The sequence below is a fragment of the Miscanthus floridulus genome, chromosome 19 (genome assembly GCF_019320115.1).
Source record: "Miscanthus floridulus cultivar M001 chromosome 19, ASM1932011v1, whole genome shotgun sequence".
In the NCBI taxonomy this organism is placed as follows: domain Eukaryota; kingdom Viridiplantae; phylum Streptophyta; class Magnoliopsida; order Poales; family Poaceae; genus Miscanthus; species Miscanthus floridulus.
This window is the reverse complement of record NC_089598.1, coordinates 12,402,439-12,418,536: the sequence shown is the minus strand read 5'-3', so window position 1 is coordinate 12,418,536 and position 16,098 is coordinate 12,402,439. Positions and strand designations below refer to the sequence as shown.

The following is a 16,098-nucleotide window of genomic DNA, read 5'->3' as shown; positions in this document are numbered from 1 at the left end:
CGCGAGCTCAGAGATCTGCCACCGTCGTCAGTTTGCCGCAGCCGCGAGACTCATCCAACCACTGCCTCGTTGACTCATCGAGCTATCTGCTACGCATTGGGACAAGGTAACGATGCCTCTAGTCTTTGTCGTGCCCCCTCTCTCGTTGCCTTTTCTTCTAGCCGCATTGCCGAAGTGTCACCGGAGCTCCAAGCCGCCCAACCAAGCCCGAGGTCACCACCTTGCCATCGTATCTCCCTTCAAACCCTCCATCGAGCTCGCCTCGAGCTTCTCTTGTTTCCCGTGGTCCTCGTGTGCTTAGTGGTGGCCGAAAACATCGAAGTCAACGCCGCCGAAGAGGTCCGGTCATGGCGCCGCCGCGCTCGGCCCTGTTGCTGACCCGCCATCCTTTCTCTTCCCCTGCCATCTAATCCGGACCACTCGAGTTTGATCCAACGATCTAGATCCAACCGTATCCCTTCGCCTGTCATTTTTGCAAAAAGGCCCTTATAATTATTTGGATCTCAACCTGCCGTCCTTGCTTTTATTCTAAAGAGCCCCTGCCTTTCTTTAAATTGTATCCACAGTCCTTAGGCAAATTTAAAATCAAAATTTAATTATTTTAAATTCAAAAATCAAATTTCATCTATTTACAGTTTTGCCACTAATCTTGTTTTAGCCATAAAATCTTCGTTTTAACTCTGATTTGATCCGTTCAAGTTGTGTGAGGTTCGTAATTAAGTAATCTACATGTTCATACTACTGTTAAGTATGTTTTCAACTTTTAAAATTTGAGGTTAGATTTAATCTATTATTTTAATAAAGGAAATCTTGTTTAATACATAACTTCTCTGTTTTAGCTCCGATTTTTGTGATCTTCACGTCTGTGTGTTCGTAGTGAGACGTAGATTTATTTTGCAAACTTTTCATCTTGATTTTATAGTATTAGTGTACTATTCTAATCTATAGCTTTTGTTTGCTATGCATGATTGCTTCTGGATGATTGTATGTTGCTGTGATTATCGACTATAGACGGTGAGCAATTCTTGGGTGAACAAAAGTACTACTTTCATGAGCAGGATTAGCAGGAGCACTTTGTTCAAGGCAAGTATAGCATGGGATTATTCTTGTTTCCTATCAACTTTAATACATTTAATTCATATTGCATGTATCACCTTGATAGGGATTCCTTAAAATTGAACTTATACCTTGACTCCTATGGGATATGCATTGGGTAGCTTTGCTAGTGCTCAACTAAATCATGATCTTGTAACTTAACTAATGGTATATGCAATAAATATTAAAATATGACTTTTTAGCAACTTGAAAACAGGGGGTTGGAGTGTTTAGCTCATTTCTAAATACTTCAGATTCCTCTCTCTAAGGACTTATCTGTAAGTGATCATCCGGGACTTACAGTACAGTTGTGAGGGCTACATGGCTCTAGCTTTAGCTCAGTATGAGGACCTTTTCTAGCTTGTTTGAGGTTACCTTTATTGGCGTAAGAATGGCTTGCCGAATCGGGTATAGGACAGCCTCTACTCTTATGTGTATAGCAATGATAGAATCATGCCATTCAACAGGGGGTTCCTACATCTGTTTGTCGAGTGAATCTAATGGCCCTAACTTATTAGAAGAACCTTTGAAAGGCTTTATAGTGACCCTTGCCTGCTCACCTTGGAAGTGTTTTGGGAGTAATTAACCCGGGCATATGGGTATCACGACTCACAGTGAAAGTGTACAACCTCTACAGAGTGTAAAACTAGTATATCAGTCGTGCTCATGGTCACGAGCGGCCTTAGAACATTTATGGAATAGATGATCACTAAGAATTATCTGTTTATACTATTCATTATTCATGTTTACATTGATCATGTGTTTTACTTTGGGATTGAAACAACTTGTTGCTACTCTTATGCTAAAATGGTGACAACTAAAACCTAAATGTTGTTAAACCTGTGTCAAGCCTTTTGAGCCTCATGAACCCCATGTTACACTTGTTGAGTACGACACGTACTTACACTTGTTTATTTTCATTATTTGGATAAAAATTCTGGATGGATAACAGATGGCTATGGTAATGACGACTTTCCTGAGGATTACTAGACTTGTGGTCAACCAGTTGACGTCCCTGTGATATGGAGCTTCCATAAGAGATTTTTCTTTGTACTTTCACTACATTTATGTGAAGACTGTGTCTCAATATTCGTGATGTAATAAACACTTGTGATGATACTATTTATAGTTTGTCGGCTTATGTGTGTGACTGATCTCTGGGCGCACATAAAATTTTGCATCCTATTTTATCCTTAAAATCGGGTGTGACAGATTGATATCAGAGTCGTGTTTACTATAGGACGCAAGCCTAGTTAGAAATGGTCGTTTTAGCCTCTTTTGCTTCACTCATTTCATGCTTCCCATCTCACCCTTGTTATTTGCTAAATTTTATGCTTCTTTTGCCTTACTCTATTGTGAAAATTATTGCTTCTAATCTGACTAAATCTAATTATATAGATGCCTTGTGCCAATAAGACCGCTCGCATCAACACCGGAGGCTACTACCTGCCTCGTGGCTTGTATGAGTCCATAGAGCCACATGAGGAGGAGGAACCCCAGGAGCAAGAAGTTGATTCGTCAGCACCTACACCCTATGCCGGAGCCATTCCAGGAAGAACCTAAAGAAGAAGAACCCAAAGAAGTAGAGGTCGTTGTATTGTCTGATGATGAGGAGGAGGAGGACGCCGTTCAAGAGGATGAGCCGATCCCTCCCCTAGGATGGACTACGAAGGTCTAGTACAAGTCAGGGTATGAATCTTCATTTCGCACCACCGACTTATGGGGATTCCTTAGACCTACTATGTTGATTGGGATGCAGCTGTGGAGTATGTCTGCAATGAGCATACGCACCCTCTGGAGGACACTTATTGAAAGACTAGGGTGTGCATCTCCATCCAGGATGAACAGAAGGAAGCATACCAGCTGGACTCGAACTATGCGCATCACGCTCACTGTGCCACCATAGAAGATAGCATAGAAGATGCAGCCACTGTAGCCTGCATGGGTCTCCGTGGTCGCCCGCTTTGATGATATGAAGGAAGATCAATATCGTTTCCTCCCTCGCCAACACCCTGACTTGGGATGGGCAATAATGCCTGTGAATTAGTAGACAAGAATTGACGGCTAGAAGATCAGTTGAAGGCACAGGAAGCGACCCTTAAGAGATACCAATAAGTGATAAACGAGCCAAGGATGTGCCTTAACCTACCAAGGATCTATGAGGAGCTTCCCCATGAATTTCTCCCATAGGTGTTGGAGTCCCTTCTATGTAATAATATGTTAGTAGCATGGGTCAAGTTGAGTCAAGTCGAGTCTAGTAGTGCGGTGTGAACTTTGGTGTGTCTAGTTGAATTATTATTATGTTTATGTGTGAGTTGGATTTTTGTAATGAGTGCTGGAACTTTGTGGGCATGTCCACAAGTTCCATAGTTAAGAATATTAAAGTTGAGTCAAAAAATAAATAGTTGGGTTGGGTACATCATATTCTCTCGGATCTGTTTTTCGGAGCAGTCTGCACTTATCTTAATGCCAATCTAAATCTCCTCAACTAAAAATTATGAAATTTTTATGGAAGCAACTAGACTTAAGTATCTTTCTAATGCTTCTAGAATCACCCCTATACCTGATCTGATTTGAGAGATATAGTTGTTTTAAGTTAAAGTTTCTGCGCAGTCTGGAGTCTGGGACAGTTTCTGTTGTATCCTGTTTTTGAGTAACCTAACGACAGAATCTGGACATGTGGTCTGAATAAAAGTTGTATATAATTTCTTAAGCTTTCCAACCATGTAAAGCACGCCACTTTTGGATGTCTGGAACGTGAGATGTGACTGTTTTACGGAGCGCTGATGTTGGAACTTGTCCAGAAAATTTTTAGAATGTATTCTATATCTCTATAAGTGTATATAACATGGAAATCACTAAATTTTGAATATTTGTGTTGGATGTCAGATGTCTAGAAGAGGAAGAGGCCGAGGTCATGGAGGTGTTCCCCCACATCCACCACCACCACCACCACCACCTACTATTGAGCAGCTCCTGACAGTGCAGACACAGCTTATGCAAGATCTGGTGCAGAGTCAGCAGAATCAACTAATTGGTGGAGCACCGCGTGACAAGCATGGTGAATTCTTGAAGGGCTGCCCCCGGTGTTTTCTCTTGCCACTGATCCACTAGAAGCAAATGATTGGCTTCGTGCAGTGGAATAGCAACTCAACATAGCGCAATGCGATGACCAGCAGAAGGTGTTGTACGTGTCAAGACAACTCCAGGGAGAAGCTCAAGACTGGTGGGAGGCATTCGAGTATGGACGTCCCCCTAATGCTCCTCTTATCACCTGTCAGGAATTTAGAGAGAATTTTAGATCCTACCACATACCTGAAGGATTGATAGAGCTCAAGCAGGAGGAATTCAGAGCTCTGAAACAGGGATCTATGTCTGTGACTGAGTATCGTGACAAATTTACTTAGTTGTCATGTTACGCTTTGAATGAGGTGGCTGATGATGCTGATAAGTAATGCCACTTTCTCAAGGGTCTATATGACGGTCTGCAACTCCAGCTTATGTCCAATACATACCCCAATTTCCAGACGCTGGTGAATTGCGCTATTATTATTGATAATAAGCGCAAAGAGATGGAGGCTAAGAAGAGGAGGCTTCAGGGACAGGCCTCTAAGAGTAATACCCGTCTGTGCACCAATCCTTAGCAAGGCTTCCAGCAGAGGTACTAGGGACCACCTAATCAGTGGAGTTGCAACCCAAACCAGCAGCGTCTATTGTACCAGCAGTAGAATGGCAATCAACGTCCCCAGCAGCAGAGTGGCCAACAGACACCACGACAGGGAACACCCAACAACACTCCCATGAAGACCAGCGCACCTAACACCCCCAACGTATGCTATTGTTGTGGAGAAGTTGGACATTATGCTAACCATTGCCCTAGGAAGCAGAATCAGCTAACATAGAGACGTCCAACTCTGCTGGAAGCCTTGCTGAGGATTATGTGTGTGACTGATCTCTGGGCGCACATAAAATTTTGCATCCTATTTTATCCTTAAAATCGGGTGTGACAGATTGATATCAGAGCCGTGTTTACTATAGGACGCAAGCCTAGTTAGAAATGGTCGTTTTAGCCTCTTTTGCTTCACTCATTTCATGCTTTCCATCTCACCCTTGTTATTTGCTAAATTTTATGCTTCTTTTGCCTTACTCTATTGTGAAAAATATTGCTTCTAATCTGACTAAATCTAATTCTGTAGATGCCTTGTGCCAACTAGCTAATTAAGGATAAACAAGGGGCCATGTGTCTATAGAGACGGCGCTTGCGGAACCAGAAGTCATGCCCGGTACGTTCGATGTCAATTCCACTCCTGCCACTGTTCTTTTTTTATTCTGGAGCTTCGCATTCTTTGATATCATAAGCATTTGTTAGAACGCATAGCATACTCTTATGTGCCATGTAAAATCTCATATTAGTAAACTCACCAGGGGGTAGTATGCAAGCTTCTTATCGTTGTCTTCCGACTAGTCTATCCTTAAGGGGGTAGAGTTCAAAGTGAGCCCTATTGTGTTGATAACATCTGGCATTGATGTGATTCTGGGTATGGATTGGATGAAGCAAAACTAGGCGGTCATTCAGTGTCAAGAGAAGGTAGTTGTTGTGACCGCACCGAATAGGGATAGAATCAGTGTTGATGTTGTAGTACAAGCACAGTCGACAGCCACAGTGAACCAGCTTGATGACTGCATCAACAAGGAGGACCCAGTAGTGGATGAGTTTCCAGATGTGTTTCCCGATGACTTGCTAGGTATGCCATCTGACCATGATATTGAGTTTATTATTGAATTATTACCTGGAACTGCACATATAGCTAAGTGTCCATATAGAATGGGGGTTAATGAGCTAGAGGAACTTAAGAAACAAATAAAGGAGTTACAGAAGAAATGTTTTATTCATCCTAGTTTGTCACCTTGGGGAGCACCGGTTATATTTGTTGATAAGAAGGATGGTACCCAGAAAATGTGTGTGGATTATCAGTCACTAAATAAGGTTACTATCAAGAATAAGTACACGCTACCTAGAATTGATGACTTGTTTGATCAGTTGAGAGGTGCTTGTGCTTTCTCTAAGATTGATCTCCGATATGGTTATCATCAGTTGAAGATTCGCGCAACTGACATACCCAAGATAGCTTTTACTATGAGGTATGGATTGTATGGGTACACCATTATGTCCTTTGATTTGACTAATGTACCTGCATACTTTATGTACTTGATGAATAAGGTGTTCATGGAGTTTTTGGATAAGTTTGTGGTGGTATTTATCAATGATATATTGGTATTCTTCAAGACGGAAGAAGAGCATGCTAAACATCTAAGGTTGGTCTTGCAAAAGCTAAGAGAACACAAGTTGTATGCTAAGCGAAGCAAGTGTGAGTTTTGGTTGAAGGAAGTTTCTTTCCTAGGCCATGTTGTCTCTAATAGTGGAATAGCAGTAGATCCAAGTAAGATGAGAGATGTGTTGAATTGGAAACCACCAACCGATGTGGGAGAGATTCGTAGTTTCTTGGGATTGGCTGGATACTACAGGAGGTTCATAGAGGGGTTTTCTAAACTTGCCAAGCCTATGACAGCTCTGTTGGACAAGAATGCTAAGTTTGTGTGGTTCGAGAAGTGTCAGGCTAACTTTGAAGAATAGAAGAAGAGGTTGACTACCGTCCCAGTGTTGATTTTGACAGATTTGAGCAAGAACTTCTCTATCTATTGTGATACATCTCGTCAAGGTCTCGGATGTGTTCTTATGCAAGAAGGAAAAGTAGTGGCCTATACATCCCGACAACTGAGAAAGCATGAGCTAAACTATCCTACTCATGATTTGAAGTTAGCAGCAGTGGTTCATGCTCTGAAAATATAGAGGCACTATCTTATTGGGCATAAGAGTGATATCTACACTGATCACAAGAGTCTAAAGTACATTTTCACTCAGACAGATCTGAATATGAGACAGCGTCGATGGTTGTAGTTGATTAAAGATTATGATTTGGAAGTACACTATCATCCTAGAAAGGTGAATGTTGTTGCCGATGCTCTTAGCAGGAAGAGTTACGCCAAGGAGGTACAAGTGGCAGCTATGTCAAGTGAGTTGTGTGCTGAATTTGAGCAACTGAACTTGAGCTTTATCACTAATGCAGTGGAGTTGGTGATAGAACCCTCACTGGAGCAAGAAATACGTAAGGGCCAGTTATAGGATGCGAAGTTGAAAGAGATAGCGGAGAATATAGTGATTGGCAAGGCATTAGGATTTCGTATGATGATAATGGAACTCTGTGGTTTGCGAAAAGACTGAGCGACGACAAATTCATCAGCCCACTATCTTTTGCAGGGCAAATCCAAGAAAGACTTGATGAGCATACTTGTCTACTTTGAGGTCCAAGTCCCCCTCCGCAATCATTACACTTGGGCTGTGTTTAGTTCGCGAAATTTAGGAATTTGGCTACTGTAGCACTTTCGTTTTTATTTAGCAATTAGTGTTCAATCATGGACTAATTAGGCTCAAAACGTTCGTCTCGCGATTTTCAACCAAACTGTATAATTAGTTTTTTTTCGTCTACATTTAATGCTCCATGCACGTATCGTAAGATTCGATGTAATAGCTACTGTAGCACTTTTTGGAAAACTTTATGGGAACTAAACGCAGCCTTGCTCAGAAAGTCTCTATTTGAAGCCATCCTGACAATTTCTTTCTTTTTTTTTTTTGACATTTTCAGCCACAGCCATTCATATTTGTTACAGAGTAGCTGCAGAGGAAGGATGCACGGATTGCTCACAGCTCTGGTCCTTTGTTACTTCACCATTTCCAGCATAGCTGGGAAGGCAAGTTCGTGCATCCCTGAGGAGCGAGATGCGTTGCTTGCCTTCAAAGCAGGTTTCACTGACCCAGAAGACAAGCTGCGTTCGTGGCAAGGCCAGGATTGTTGCAATTGGACTGGGGTGGCCTGCAGCAACAAGACCCACCATGTCATCAAGCTGGATGTCAGCCAGTTCGGTCTCATCAAAGGGGAAAATGAAATCAACTCATCTTTGGCTTCTCTGACAAGGCTTGCATACCTTGATCTGAGCGACAACAACTTTGGTGGGCTGGCCATTCCAGAAATTTTAGGAAGCTTCAAGAAATTGAGGTATCTTGATCTTTCACGTGCCTACTTTGGTGGTAAGGTCCCTCCCCAGCTCGGTAATTTGTCAACCTTGGAGCATCTTGATCTCAATTCCTTCAGTTCGTCATCTACAATCCGAGTGGACAGTTTCCTTTGGGTTTCTCACCTTACGTCACTTACATATCTAGATCTTGGTTGGGTGTATCTTGCTGCATCCTCAGACTGGCTGCAAGCCCTTAGTAAGCTTCCTTCGCTTAAAGTTCTTCACTTGAATGATGCATTTCTTCCTGCCGCCGACTTGAATTCTGTTTCTCATGTCAACTTCACGGCCCTAACGGTACTCAATCTTACCAACAATGAGCTCAATTCTTCTATGCCAAATTGGATTTGGGTGCTGAATTCTCTATCACATTTGGACTTGTCTGGCTATCAACTTTCGGGCTCAATTCCTGATAAGACAGAAAAATTGACCTCCCTTGAATTGCTTCAGTTGCGGAATAACCACTTGACAGGAGAAATACCACAGGCTATGCGTAGGTTGTGAAACTTAGACTATATTGACTTGTCTATGAACAATTTATATGGGGATACTGTTGGTTCTGGCCCGGCGTTCTTGACGGCTGGCGAGCTCGTGATCAAAGTCACGAACACAGAACACACTCAAACTCAACGCGAACACTTGGAACACAGGAGGTTTGGTGCTGCGAACAACAGGCAGCTTTTCTGTTCTTTCTATTCCCCTTTTATTCTGTGCAAGTACAAAGTAGAGGCAGGCAGCGGCCAGCTGCACACCGCATTACAGGCACGTCCATCCCCATGCCCACGATGCCGCTAGAACGTCGCTCAGCCCAGGAACATGCGAGCTATTCTCGCCATGCCCTCCTACGCGCACGGCAACCACATGTCAGTGCTCGTGCGCATGCAATGCTTAAGAATAGGAAACATGCAAACTGAAACTAAAGCATCCTATGAACAAGACTTACTAACAGATCTCCTCCTAAGCCTTGTTCACGGTCTGTACATCAATGACGCCGATCTTGGAGCGCAGCTCACAGAACTGTTGTGGCCCCAATGCCTTCGTCAGAATGTCTGCAAGTTCTTCAGCTGTCCTGACGGACTGCAGCTTCACCCTGTTTTCTTCGATACACTCCCGTATATAATGATATCTCACATCTATGTGTTTGCTACGGTCATGAAAGACTGGGTTTTTACTTAGCTGAATTGCAGACTCGCTGTCCATCTTCAGTGTGATGCTCCTGACCTTCTCACCCTTGAGTTCAGCGAGCAGCCGAGCCAGCCAGACACCTTGGCAAGCTGCTGTAGTAGCGGCGATGTATTCAGCTTCACATGAGGATAAGGCCACCACTCTTTGCTTCTGGGATTGCCAGGTGATGAGACTGGAACCGAGGAAGAAGAGGACACCAGTGGTGCTCTTCCTTGTATCTAGATCACCGGCCAGATCACTGTCACTGAAACCAGTGAGCTGAGCCTCCTTCTCCCTCTGATAATAGCAGCCATAATGTAAGGTCCCTGCAATGTACCTCAACACTCTCTTGATGGCCACCATGTGCTCAGTAGTAGGACTCTCCATGAATCTACTGAGATACCCCCACCGAATATGCCAAATCCGGCCTTGAATTCATCAAATAACGAAGAGAGCCCACAATGCTTCTGTAAGATGTGGGATCAACAGCAGGGGCAGAGCTAGACTTACTGAGCTTAAGCCTTGACTCCATGGGAGTGAGGCTTGGATTACATCCTGTCAGACCGGCACCTTCCAGGATCTTTGCAGCATAGGCGCTCTGGCATATCGTGATGCCGCTCCCTGACTGCTTCACCTCCTGCCCGAGGTAGTAGTGCAGGAGCCCAAGATCACTCATCTTGAATGTCACCTTCATTTCCTCCTTGAAGGTGCTGATGTCACGTGGATCCCCTCCGATGATTACAAGATCATCCACGTAGACTCCCACGATGAGGCGTCGTGCGCCCACACCACGGAGGTAGACCGCATGCTCGGACGTGCTGCGCCTGAAGCCGAGCTTGATCAGGGACTCGTCAAGCTTGGAGTACCAGGCTTTGGGCACTTGGCGGAATCCATAGAGGGCCTTGATCAGGTGCAGCACCTTCGTCTCTTGGCCTTTCACCACGAACCCCGGCGGCTGCTGAACATAGACATCCTCGAGCAGCTCCCCATTCAGGAAAGTAGACTTGACGTCCATGTGGTGGACTGCCCACCCTTCACTTGCAGCAAGCACCAGCAACAGCCTCACAGATTCCAGGTGCGCTATCGGGGCGAAAACCTCATCGAAATCGATCCCCTAGCGCTGCACGTACCCCTTGGCGACGAGCCGGGTCTTGAACTTGGTGACGAGCCCGGCTTCATCCCTCTTTGTCTTATACACCCATTTAAGACCGATCGGGCGCACTCCAGGGATCGGATCGACGAGCCTCCAAGTGTCATTCGCCTCGATGGAGGTGAACTCATCGAGCAAGGCGTGGCGCCAGTTCTCGTGCTTCAGCGCCTCTGCAAACGTCGTCGGCTCGGCCTCGCTTGCCAGTAGGAGCTGCTCCTCCAGCTCCTGTGCAGCGAAGCCCGGTGGAGTGGTCTGCCCGAGGACGTTGTCGATGTTGCGGTACCGGGCAGGGGCGTCGCTGTCGTGGTCCGCGTCTAGGTGCTGTGATGCACCGGCTCCTGGTGGCGTCACGAACTCAATTGGGTCCGCATCCAGCTGCGTGTCTGCCCTCGGTGTCGCGCTCCCAGCGCCATGCACTGGCGAGGCGTGGGCAGATGGCGCTGGCGAGCCCGAGGAAGTAGAGGCAGCTTCGGTCGATGTACTCATCCTCATCGTCGTTGTAGTGGTGATGATCTCAGATGGCGTCAGATCCTCGATGACGAAGTCAGCCGCCTCACTTCGCTGGCCCTCGGCCCAGGACCACTGCGTCGCCTCCTCAAACACCACGTCGCGGCTGACGTGCATGCACTGCGCCACCGGGTCATACACCCGATACGCCTTGGAGCCTGGTTCATAGCCGACGAAGATGGTACGCTTGCTCCTGTCATCCAGCTTCCTCTGGTTCGGTGCCGTCACCTTCATGTGCGTGATGGAGCCGAACGTGCGCAGGTGCTGAACGGCAGGGACACTGCCAGTCCAGAGCTCATAGGGAGTCTTGCCACCCACGCTCTTGGACGAGGAATGGTTCAGCAGGTATACGGCCGTGGTGATCGCCTCGCCCCAGAACTCGCCGGGGAGCCCCTTTGCCTTGAGCATGCTGCGTGCAGTCCCGACGATGGATTGGTTCCGCCGTTCCACGACGCCGTTTTGTTGCAGCGAATACGGCGCCGTGAGTTGACAATGTACCCCGAGCTCGGTACAGTAGTCGACGAAGTTGGCCGCGGCGAACTCCCCGCCACGGTCAGTACGCAGAGCCAGCAGCTTCTTGCCACTCTTGTGTTCAGCCGCCGCCTGAACGCGCTTGATCGCCGTCGCGGCCGCATCCTTGGTGGGCAGCAGCGAGAGCCACATGTACCAAGAGTAATCATCAACAAGCAGCAAGAAGTACCGGTTGCCGCTTGGAGTTTGTGGCGAGATGGGGCCGCAGATGTCGCCATGGAGTAGCTGTAGCACCTCCGTCGAGCGCCTTTGCGCCTGCTGCAGAAACGGCGCCCGCCGATGCTTGCCGGCGAGGCAGGCGTCACACACCTGCTCCACCTGGGTCAGCAGGGGCATGCCATGGACAAGGCCATCCCTGCCCATCTTGCGCAGCACGGCGAAGTGCAGGTGTCCGAACTGGGCATGCCAGACCCAGGCTTCTTCTTCTCCACGTGCAGCCAGGCAGACCGGCTGTGCAATGTCGATGTCCAGCACATAGAGCCGGCCTGGGTTGCGATGGATTTTGGCTAGCAGCCGGCACTCCTGATCGCGCACCCGCATCACCCCACCTTCAACCAGCACCTGGTAGCCAGTCTCGTCGAGCTGCTCGACGGAGATAATGTTGGCAGTGAGGCAGGGCAGGTAGTAGACGTTGGTGATGGCGCGGTGCTCCCTGGTCTTGCAGGAGAAGAGGACGGTGCCGATCCCCTTGATGCGGGCGACGGAGCCATCGCCGAACCGCACAGAGCCTGTGATGCCGGCGTCGAGGTTGGAGAAGGCTGCTCGTGCCCTGGACATGTGGTTCGACGCGCCCGTGTCCAGGACCCATCGCTTCGGGTCCCGGTCATCGAACTCATTGAAGGCGGCGTACAGCTTCTTCTCGACAAGGTGGAGTTGCCCATCGGCGCAGATCGGTGGCAGAATCACCGGACTTAGCTCCGTAGGCGGCGACGGCTCGATTCGGGGATAAATCCCCTCCTCCAGCTCGTAGTCCATCGCAAGGAGCAGAGTGGACTTGTTGTCCTGGGCCACGTGGGCCGGTTCCTGCACCTTGAGCTTGCCACGGCAATTTTGGGCCCAATGGCCTTTCTTGCCACAGCGTTTGCACTCGTCATCTGGTCCAGCGCAAGCCGTATTCGACGCGGCACGCCCATCGCCGCTGTTGTTGCCGCCACGGCCGCGTGGCTTGCCACGGCCACATCCCTTGCCGCGACCGCCTCCTCCCGAGTTGGAACTGCCGCGGCCATGCTCCTGCTTCTTGTACTTCTCGACCCACTGCTCCTCTGTAAGGAGCAGTTTGCTGTTCGTGGTGTGTGCAGGGGCAGGCTCGACGTCGTCGGCCGCCTTGAGCCTTCCGGTCACTTCCTCAATGGACAGTTGGGAAATGTCAAGCAGGGTTTCGATTGAGATTACCAGCTGCTTGTACCGCGGGCGGACGACGCGCAGATACTTGGCCACCACTTTGGCATCCGGCTCCGGGTCGCCGAGGGTGGCGAGGCGCTGTACGATCCCGGTGAGACACAAGGCGAAGTCTTCGATCGCCTCGCTTTCCTGGAGCACGACGGACTCATACTCGGCGCGCAGGTTCTGCGCGGTCGCCTTCCGCACCCGCTCGACGACGACCTCGCGTGGATGTCGAGTGCGCGAACGGCGTGGAGCCCGGGAGCGACGCGGGGAACGATGCGGTGAGCGGCTACGAGAAGGGTCGTGCGGTGGGGACTTGCCGCCGGATCCGCTGGCCTTCTTCGCCTTCTTGTCCGTCGACGGCGGCGAGTGTCCGCTCGGCTTTGTCGACATGACGTCGTAGGTCCCTCTCTCACAGCTCCGATACCAATTGTTGGTTCTGGCCCGGCGTTCTTGACGGCTGGCGAGCTCGTGATCGAAGTCACGAACACAGAACACACTCAAACTCAACGCGAACACTTGGAACACATTAGGTTTGGTGCTGCGAACAACAGGCAGCTTTTCTGTTCTTTCTATTCCCCTTTTATTCTGTGCAAGTACAAAGTAGAGGCAGGCAGCGGTCAGCTGCACACCGCATTACAGGCACGTCCATCCCCATGCCCACGATGCCGCTAGAACGTCGCTCAGCCCAGGAACATGCGAGCTATTCTCGCCATGCCCTCCTACGCGCACGGCAACCACATGTGAGTGCTCGTGCGCATGCAATGCTTAAGAATAGGAAACATGCAAACTGAAACTAAAGCATCCTATGAACAAGACTTACTAACAGATACTGCAGCAAGGAAGAACCTGTTCTTCTGCATGAAGCAACTACATTTTCTTGATGTTGGCGATAATAATGTAACTTATTTGGATTGAGGATTTAACAAGTGTAATCTATCTTGACATCAGCAATAACTTATATTCTGGGCAGGTACCAGAAAATATTAGCAAGCTATCAAACTTAACTTATTTGGATCTTTCATCCAATGCATTTGATGGCGTTATATCTGAAATCCACTTTGGCAGTGTCTCCAGTTTGGAATTCCTAAGTTTAGCATCAAAAAATCTGAAGATTGCAATTGAACAAAAATGGATGCCACCTTTTCAACTCAGAGTTCTACGATTGCATGCTTGTCGAGTAGGGCCGTACTTCCCTTACTGTCTGCGCTCACAAACAAAAATTGAGATGGTTGATCTACGCAGCACAGATATCATGCGCACATTACCTGATTGGCTCTGGAACTTCTCTTCATCCATCACTAGCATGGATTTATCAAACAATAGAATCACTGGTCGATTGCCAACGAGTTTGGAGCAAATGAAAACATTGAAAATATTCAATATGAGATCAAACCAACTTATGGGAGGGATTCCTGAGTTGCCACATAATGTTCAAATGCTGGATCTATCCGACAACCGCTTGTCTGGAAGAATTCCAACATATCTTTGCAGGATGGCTTTGATGGAATCCATTCTTCTCTCAAGAAACTCATTTTCAGGTGTTCTCCCAGATTGTTGGCAGAAGGCCTCACCATTGCAAGCCATAGACTTCTCAAGAAACAAGCTCCATGGAGAAATACCTTCAACCATGGTTTCTATAACCTCCCTTGCTGTATTATCCCTAAGCGAGAACGGCTTAACTGGTAATTTTCCCACCTCCTTGAAATCATGCAATAAATTGATCATTCTGGATCTGGCACATAATAATTTATCTGGTGAGATAGGCACTTGGATGGGTGATAGCCAACAGTCTCTGCTTGTGCTGTCTCTACAGTCAAATCAATTTTCTGGAGAAATACCTGAGCAACTGTTCCAACTTCACGACCTACAATTATTGGATCTTGCTAGCAACAACTTATCTGGTCCTGTACCACTTTCTCTAGGAAGTTTAACGGCTATGAGTGTATATCAGGAGGGTTTTAGGGAATATGCTGTCAAATTTCCACAATTCAAATTCACGGTTTATGATGGTCCTCTTCCACAGGTGGCTGTGCACATAGCCACTGGTGGGTTACTCTATCTATTTGTGATAAGCAGTATAGATCTTTCAAGAAATCAACTCACTGGGGAAATTCCCAAAGGAATAGGAGCTCTATCTTCGCTGGTAAGCTTGAATCTCTCAGGAAATCATATAAGTGGTATTATTCCTGAGGAAATTGGCAACCTATGGAGTTTAGAGGCACTTGATCTCTCGCAGAATGGTTTGTCAGGTCCAATTCCTTGGATCGTGACAAACTTGACTTATCTTTCCGTGCTAAATTTATCCTACTGTCAGGAAGGATACCGGATTCACTGCTTTTTAGTACTTTCTCAAATAGTAGTTTTTTGGGTAATGCAAATCTCTGTGGGCCTCCACTGTCCAGAATATGTTTGCAACACAACATCAAGCGTGAAAACAACAGGAAACATTGGTACAAGATTGATGGAGGGGGGGCATACTTATGTGCAATGCTTGGGTTTGCATATGGATTATCTGTGGTGTCTGTGATCCTCTTGTTCAGCGCAACAGCAAGAAAGGCATACTTTCAGTTCACTGACAGTAAATTGGATGAATTACGAACTGTAGTTGAGATTAAGCTCAATCGGTTCAAGGCAGGAAGATGCCAATCCATGGAAGCTAGGCGTGTTTCCAACCACTACTCCATCACTTGCTACGACTACGAGTTGGAATTCGGATCCCCATCCCCTGGTGACTAAAAATGATCAATTTGGTATTAATAGTACTTCAAAGTAGCCATAGGTATTTTTGTTGAAACAAGTCTGAGTTTCTTGTCAGAAACCCATAATGTGCTCTGTATAATGAAGCCAAGTTATCCATTGTCTACGAGAAAGGTTACGCATGTAATAACTGAGCAAACTCTACTATTCTGTGTGAGTATGAATTGTTGTACTTTATGGCCCTACCAGTGCAGAAGCTGTGACATTTTGGATGTGCTTATGTGGAGTAACACCTTTTGATATTTAGGTCGGACATGCGAAAATCATATGTATGAACTGTTCTTGAAGAGTGTCCCTAAGAAGGGAGCATATTTATACCGTCATCACCCGTGTGTGTGAGAGAGAGAGAGAGATATGTTTTTTTTACACCGAGAGAG

The 16,098-nt window shown here is 46.9% G+C and overlaps 1 pseudogene; it reads left to right on the top strand.

Moving 5' to 3' along the window:
• The first annotated feature begins 2,629 nt into the window (after positions 1-2,629).
• LOC136525560 (receptor-like protein EIX2) lies at positions 2,630-15,815 on the top strand (annotated as a pseudogene).
• The last annotated feature ends 283 nt before the right edge of the window (positions 15,816-16,098 follow it).